The 8978-nt window shown below is 31.5% G+C and overlaps 1 long non-coding RNA gene across 1 annotated transcript; it reads left to right on the plus strand.

The window, feature by feature from the left end:
• Nucleotides 1–321: 321 nt before the first annotated feature.
• Nucleotides 322–4838, plus strand: LOC127711352 (uncharacterized). The gene is made up of 3 exons (XR_007986649.1): nt 322–470; nt 3031–3117; nt 4666–4838. It is a non-coding gene; the product is annotated as an uncharacterized LOC127711352 (long non-coding RNA).
• Nucleotides 4839–8978: the final 4140 nt, after the last annotated feature.

Below are 8978 nucleotides of genomic sequence, written 5' to 3' on the forward strand. Positions count from 1 at the left end.
CATATAACTTTATTGGACCAAACCAATTTTCACTGGACTTTGCCCAATGTCAGGCGACCCTTGGAATAAGAATTATGGGAGCTTCGTTTGGGAGACTTCGTAACAGCATCCTGTTACAATCATTTCTTGTTATTCATGAAATTCCAATCTTTGTGTATTTTGTGGATATAAATGTTGAATAAAGTGTAAATTTTCTTTTGTCTTGTATACAGACTTTGGAAAAAGAACAAAATCAAATATCCACAAAACCATAAACTTTCCTTAATCCACAAAAATTGGTATCCACAAAATAACTTCTTTCTATTCTTATTTCAGATTTCATATGATTTTTCAAAATTGGATTTTTCCGATGAAGAAGATATTCCTCCACCACCATTACCCTCTCAGTTCATAGCACCTGTTCTACCACCAAACTGGAAAGATGCCAAGGACTCAACGGGCAAAACCTATAATTTCAATGTCTTAACTAGGTAATGATGTAATATAGGCTTTATATTCAGTAAAATTTATCAGTTTTGAAAATTGAGTTTTCAAGAAGTAGACAGCTTTTTGGCCAGGTTTGATACAATTTAAAAAAAATGGCTAAAATGTATGGTAATGTTTGGCAGATTGGCGGTTGGGCAGGGACATCTGGATACCTAATTTGTGTAATCAACTTGTGTAATTAACTCCTCCTACAGTTTTCAATCCAGATTCCTGAAACTTCACAGAAAGATTGCACATATGTTGAAGTTTTGCACATGATCTTTTTTATTTATTTGTTAGGAAAGAGACTTTAAGTTGTTACATATAATGTGCAATTACTGTAAATGCTAGTATAAATGAATGAAATGTGAAATTTTTAGCTCACCTGGGCCAAAGGGCCAAGTGAGCTTTTCTCATCACTTGACGTTCGTCGTCCGTTGTCCTTCGTTGTCGTCCGTCGTTAACTTTTACAAAAATCTTCTCTGAAACTACTGGGCCAAATTTAACCAAACTTGGCCACAATCATCATTGGGGTATCTAGTTTAAAAAATGTGTCCGATGACCCCGCCAACCAACCAAGATGGCCGCCATGGCTAAAAATAGAACATAGGGGTAAAATGTAGATTTTGGCTTATATCTCTGAAACCAAAGCATTTAGAGCAAATCTGACATGGGTAAAATTGTTCATCAGGTCAAGATCTATCTGCCCTGAAATTTTCAGACAAATCAGACAACCTTGTTGTTGGGTTGCTGCCCCTGAATTGGTAATTTAAAGGAAATTTTGCAGTTTTTGTCGAGTCTGTGACTTTTTCGTCGTTGGCGGCGTCCACAAATATTCACCCTGTGGTTAAAGTTTTTGAAATTTTAATAACTTTCTTAAACTATTCTGCATTTCAACCAAACTTGGACAGAAGCTTGTTTATGATCATAAGATAGTATCCAGAAGAAAATTTTGTAAAAAAAAAATCCTTTTTTTTTCCGTATTTTACTCATAAATGGACTTAGTTTTTCTGCCAGTTAACATTACATTCACTCTGTGGTTAAAGTTTGTGAAATTTTAATAACTTTCTTAAACTATCCTAGATTTGTACCAAACTTGGACAGAAGATTGTTTATAATCATAAGATAGTATCCAGAAGAAAATTTTGTAAAAAAAAAAAATCCTGTTTATCCGTATTTTACTCATATATGGACTTAGTTTTTCTGTCAGTTAACATAACATTCACTCTGTGGTTAAAGTTTTTCAAATTTTAATAACTTTCTTAAACTATCCTGGATTTGTACCACACTTTGACAGAAGCTTGTTTGTAATCATAAAATATTATTCAAAAGTAAATTTTGTTAAAAAAAAAATCCTGTTTATCCGTATTTCACTTATAGATGGACTTAGTTTTTCTGCCAGTTAACATTACATTCACTCTGTGGTTGAAGCTTTCAAATTTTTAATAACTTTCTTAAACTATCCTGGATTTGTATCACACTTGTACAGAAGCTTCTTTATGATCAAAAGCTAGTTTATAGAAGGAAATTTTGTGAAAATTTATTTCCTGTTTTTCTGTATATTACTTATAGATGGACTTAGTTTTATTCCAGTTATCATTTCGTACAGTCTGCAGTTAAAGTTTTTAAAACATTTATTAGATTCATAAACCTTCTTGGATTTTTACCAAACTTGAACAGAACTTCTTACAATCAAAAGATAGTATCTAGAGGAAAAATTTTTAATAATTTTTTCCCCATTTTTGTTGAGCCTGCGACTAACAGCAAAAGTAGGCGAGACACTGTGTTCCACGGAACCCTTACAAATTTTTGGTTATTATCTTGAATATTATTATAGATAGAGATAAACTGTAAACAGTAATAATGTTCAGCAAAGTAAGATCTACTAATAAGTCAACATGACCAAAATGGTCAATTGACCCCTGAAGGAGTTATTGCCCCTTAAAGTAAATTTTTAACAATTTTTCGTGAATTTTTGTAATCTTTTGCAAAAATGTTCTCCTCTGAAACTACTGAGACAAATTTAACTAAACTTGGCCACAATCATCATTAGGGTATCTATTTTAAAAAATGTGTCTGATGACCCAGCCTGCCAACCAACATGGCTGACATGGCTTAAAATAGGACATAATGGGAAATGCAGTTTTTGGCTTATATCTCTGAAACTAAAGCAAAAGTATAATGGTTTCATTATTTCATGCATCAATTGTAAACAAAAATATCAGGTGAGCGACACAGGCTCCTTGGAGCCTCTAGTTACTCATGTTAAATTTGTCTTTTCAACAGTTTTCTCAATTTTCATTAAAACAATTAAACAGATAAGAGGAAAACTGATATTTACGTAAGTTTATTAAGATGTGAACAGTTCACAGAACTACTTTTAGTAAACTACTTACGCTTAACAAATGGTGATAAATTTTATCCTCTTTTTGTACTGTGTGTTTAACCTTTAATCAATACCCAATATGTCTTTTATTTATTCATTTCTATGGCAAATCTAATCTTAAAAACACATATGACATGCATCACAGTCACAAATAAATTCACATATAATTTGTGCTTTAGGAAACACTGTGGACTCCTCCAAAAGTTGATGATCAGTTCTCTAGACAGGTTAACACATATATGGATATTCCTTATAATTCTAGCAATGTAAGTATACTCCTTATTTCAAACATTTAAAGATCTCCGAATCCCGATGGTCTTACTGCTGTGCAAAGGTTTGAAGGTGAAGTGCGATTTTGATTACGCTGAAGTGCAATTGTAGCATTGTGAGTTGTCTTGTTGATAGCTGAAGTGCAATTGTGGTAACGCGGAAGTTCGATGGATCACATAAAGTATATTTTCAATATAGAAGACAATTTGTTTGTAAGAAGCATTTTTTTGACTTTTTTCGGTTAAGAAGGGGATTATAAAACCCATATATTAAAGGAAACGAGGAGTGATTGGCGTAAAAGGGAGAGTCAACCTTCTGTAGCAGATTTTTTTTCTGAAAATCTACAAGTTCTTTTTTACGTATGATGGAGCGTGGCATTCTTTGATTACACACAGGATCGTAGACAGCGCAAAAAGAAACTCATTAGAAGAACGACGTAAATATGAAATGTTAACCCAGAATTATGTTCACATGCAGAAAATCAAAGAGGACAATCACTCATTTAATATGCAACCAAAACTAAGGACATACATAGAAAATAACAAATTCAATTTATATACTAACCACTTAAAAAAGCTTCCTCTCATAATAATTGAACGTCTGTTGATTTTAAACAACCATCACACATTATATAGACCATTGCACATCAGCAAATGGTCATTCTCACTTCAGTGTGACCATCGCACATCAACTTGACCATCGCACATCAGCATCCCCATCTCACCTCCGAGTCCTACACATTTACACAGGAATAATTTTAAACCAAAAGTTGAACATTTTTCATTCTTTAGAAAATAAAGATGATAATGTGAGACCAAGTTGTCAATTGAATATGAAAGTTAAATAAAGGACATTGAAAACCATGGACTCAAGTAAATGAGTAAAACGATAGTTAGAAAACCACAATACTGTGTGAGACGATAGTGAAAACAATCTGATTTAAACTGATATGGATTTTTGTTATATTGTGATCATATACAGAAGCAACAGATTAAGTTTGTTGTAGTTGATTTATTTTGTTTACAGAAGTAGACATGCTAAATTGAAAAATTACTATTTCTCGAAAGTAGGTTAACACTGCAAAGATTTATATAATTTATGCTGTCAATTCAATATCATTTGTGATGTACCAATTTTTTAAGGATTTTATAGGTACAGGTAAACCACAAATATAAAGGTTACACAAACAACGAAGTTCCCTCCGTTTGAATGCAGAATCAGGTATCCAAAACAATATGATTTGTTCTTTATCTCAGAAAATTGATACCAATGAGCGAAAATTAAAATTTTGACACTTGAACTTTATAAAAGAACTTTATGAAAAATGTTAATGATTGTTTATATTAAAATATTGCTACTAGTCTGTTAACACTGAGGTTGTGAGTCCAAACCTCACACATAGCAGGTGTGTTTGACTCCAATCCTAATTGACTAGGATTGCCAATATAGTCATAGTGCTGTAAGTGGTGTTAAACACCAACAATCAATTTATCAACCAATCAAATATTGCATTATTCTTAGAATTTGGATTTTTGTAATTGTAGGATGCAGCTATTTCAAGAAAAGAATCCAAAAACACTGAGAGGAGTAGAGACGGTGTACCAGCAAGTGAAACTATAACCTTAAAATCTAAAAATGCCCACTTGTCACCAGCTGCAGGTTCAGAGAAATTAATTGCACCTCTATATACTGCAACACCTATTTTTGATATTTTAGAGCACTTGTAAGTTACTATTTATACAGCAAATTTGTGAATATAACGATACATAAAGATAATAAAAGAGAATCACCTATAATATTTGATACCTGTATTACAACAGACCACATCCACCACCAACTAAATCTTAAGAAAAATTTCTAAAAACAACTGATAGCCCATGATCCAGATAGCCTGACTTAATATAGGGATGGCACAAAATGTGGTGGGGATAAAACAGTTTTATTTGGTTTTTGTCTATCTGGACGATATTTCATTTCACTGAAATGCACAAATGAATTCCTTATTAGAGCAGAAACTACCAACAGGATGACCACTAACTAGAAACGATACAAATGAATTCCTTATTAGAGCAGAAACTACCAACAGGATGACCACTAACTAGAAACGATACAAATGAATTCCTTATTAGAGCAGAAACTACCAACAGGATGACCACTAACTAGAAACGATTTACATATAATTTGGCAGGTAGGATTAAGATATGTTGTTGGTATGATACTGCTGCTCAAGAAAACATGATTTTGAGAACATAAAATTGAAAAAGTGCATGTTTGCTTTCAAACTATATGTCCTCCATAGAGTGAATCTATTGTCATCAGGATCAGCTGCACATATTATCTCTAGTTAACATTTATTTTATTACTTTTAGGTATATCAGAAGTGTGGCAATGGACACGAGTTGGTACAAATGACACATTAGGCACCATTGGTAACATCAGCATAACGTTAGAAAGTTGTTTTTTTTTTACAGGGCTTTTGGCCAGATGAGGTACATAAAATTAAAGTTCATTTTTATATAAAACTTGATTAGCACTCCACTGATAAAACAACCAACAACTTTGACTTCAATTATTTTTGAAAATCTGCATATGATAGTTCAGAGTATTATGTTTTCTGTTTTATGTGTCAGTCCTTAGTTCCGTTCATTGATTCTTACTGTATCAAATTATATATTTTTAGTAAAATTGTTCAGCAAAGTATGATCTACAAATAAGTCAACATGACCAAAATTGTCATTTGACCCCTTCATTAAAAAAAATCATGCATCTAAGACTAAATGCCTGTTTTAAACTATCCTTTGTTCCATTTATGTAAATAATTTCTATAGAATGTTAATGTCTGTTAAATGTTTGGTACCAAACTTCAAATTAGTTATTTATACTGTGAGACAGATTTTGAGATCTGTAACCTACTTCCTGTTTGCCTCATGCATATTAATATATGTTCCTCTGATTGATGCAAGTATAAGAAATGTTAGAAGCATTTTCCTCAAAAACTACAAACCACGGTTTCTTCATATTTGATACCAAACTTCATATTATATTAGATTTTACTCTGTGCAACATTTTCAGCTTTGTACACTCCTCTTCATCATATTTGCTGCATACTTATATGTTTTTTACATTAATGAAAATGGCTCAATAAGGTCCTCATATGGCCCCTATTTCCAGCTTAAATTTCAAATAAGGATTTGTTGACTAATTATCATAATGAATCAGTACTAAAATGATAATTATATATGGAAGATGCATCTTTTTGTTGAAAATTTACATATAAGCATTATTTTCATAATGTCACATAATTTATTTTTCCATATCAGTTTAAAAAAAAAAAGGGCAAAATTTCCATTGATTTTTTGGGCTGGAAACATGCATGTACATTTGTTAACAGAAATTATCTTTTCACATACTGTTTGTGATAACACTTTCCATATTTGACTTACAAACTTTTGACAATATTTAGTTTGTCAATGCCTGCACTCTAATGTTTTATGGACCTAATATGTTTTGAATTCCAGAGGATTTTATCAAATTACACCAAAATCTCTACTTTTGCATGGCCTGTTTTGGTTGTAAATTTTATCGCTTTATAAGAAAAAAAATCACCTTCTTATGTGTCTCATCAGCTTGAAATATTTATTATCTTGAAACAATGGACATCATTTGGAGCCAAATATAACCCTTATGAAACATACTCCTTTGGTGCTTCTGAAGCAAGTTTCTGGATTTGCCTAGCTTTTTCAGGATTTCTCAAACCAAAAAATGTGAGAGCCAAGGATGTGTAAGAACTTAAATAATATTAGAATTTAAGAAATGTATGTTTTAAGTCATATGTCAGGTACATAATAAAAAAAAATATTAGCTGCATATAGCTACAATTTGTCAAAGGAAGTCTTCAAAGTTGCCAGTTAGCAAGTATCATATATGTATATAAAATATAATATAATAATAATTCAATTCTTGCAGCGATTGGCAAACCAAAAAGACCTTGTGTGTTTTGTTGAAAATTTCAAACTCATCTGACCAGACATCTAAAAACAATATATGAAGGAGAAGAGGATGTAATAGTTGCAATGCAACTCCCACCAAGGGATAGAAACCAGGCATTTGTTATGTTAAAGAGAAAAGGCTACCTTAATTATAACTTATTGAAAATGAAAGAGGATAATTTTATCGAAAAAAATCTATTAAAGAACGAAAACCAAGAAAAGACAGAGATGTTGAGATAGAGAAAAGAGTAATGTTCTCTTCTTGCAACGGTTTTTTTGTAAAAGAACATATGAAGAATTTCAAAGTAAAATGTTTTGCAGCAGAAGGATACACTAGGGTACCTGTTGCTATACCCAATGAAACTGTTAAAGATGTCAAACACACAGAAGAATATAAGGAAGATATTTTGAGTTCCTTTTTCATTAATATAGGAAGATGGTATCAAGAAAAGACAAGTCTCAGCAAAATAGGAAAAGCATTATGAAGCAGATGAGAACAATCGCCAATTTATATTTCTATGTAAAAGGAGAGGCTGAGAAATCGGGTATAACTGTAATATCTGCATTAGATCTTTTAAAATGGAGAACTTTTCTGTTTTTATGGATGGAATTTATTCAATGGCAGCGAAAGATGATGGAGGGATGAAGTCAGGACTGAAAAAGGGTGTTGGTCATCTTATACAGAATGTCCTTTCACACTTAAAGGGACAATATATTTTACAAACCAAGAAAAATGAAATGAGTAAAGTTGATGATTTCAAACATTATTAGAATATTATAAAGGAGAAATATTTAGTGATGCTGAGTATATAATTGCAAAAAAAAAATAGGCAAGAAAACTTGAAACGACCTCAACAGTTACCAGTATAGGATGACATTAATATGCTTAAACAGTTTATCTCAACACAAATAAAGAGTTGGATGACCCTTATAAGTTTTTAGAACCAAATGAATATATACCTTTCTCAGAGATCTTATAGTTAGTAGACTAACATTATTCCATGCAATACACTACAAACCAGTAAAAGTCTGAAATGGCCTGTATCTGTACTCGACTGTACTGATTTTTACTCGACCAGTCTGAATTGGTCTGAAATTTACTTGATAATACTCGACCCCAGTCTGAACCATACTCGACTGTACTGAATCGTACTTGACCCTTATCTTTGCCATTGAAAATAGTCTGAACCATACTTAACAGTCTGAACTTGTACTCGACCAGTACTTAACCATTTTATATGAGTCTGAACCATGCTCGACCTAGTCTGAACCATACTCGACCTAGTCTGAACCATACTCGACCAAGTCTTAACCAACCTAGACCTATTCTTTGTATCTCTATATCAACTGAATTTTATCAATTTAGGAAATGTTTAAAAAAAAATGAAATTTGACCAACAACTTGAAATTAAAAATGTATTCAATATAGTATTGAAATTAAAATTTCACAATAATCAATCATAATATAAATTCAACACAATATTCATCAACACTTACATAATTATATATATCAACTTTAAAATATAAATAAAACAAGCTGATCAAATAATCTCAAAAATGAATTGTGACTAATATTTTCAATGTTATACAAAATTTTTTGAATGTTTCAGAAGTATTTTATGGTAACTGGACTAATTTCACCATAAACTTAAGCCTAGTATAGATTTATGGTGTCAGTTGAGTTTAGTTAATAAAGCAGTGAATATTTTTTTTTATTAATATATATATAAAATATGAAGCAACTTAATAAATTTAAAAAAATGAGACCTTTGTTTTGTTTTGTTAAACCAAGAATTTAATATAATCATGATAATAGAATTTCCATAGCAATCCTTGATAACCTTTTTAAAAAAGGAAATGTGTTCCAA

Source organism: Mytilus californianus, unplaced genomic scaffold, assembly GCF_021869535.1.
Source record: "Mytilus californianus isolate M0D057914Y unplaced genomic scaffold, xbMytCali1.0.p SCAF_8, whole genome shotgun sequence".
NCBI lineage: Eukaryota > Metazoa > Mollusca > Bivalvia > Mytilida > Mytilidae > Mytilus > Mytilus californianus.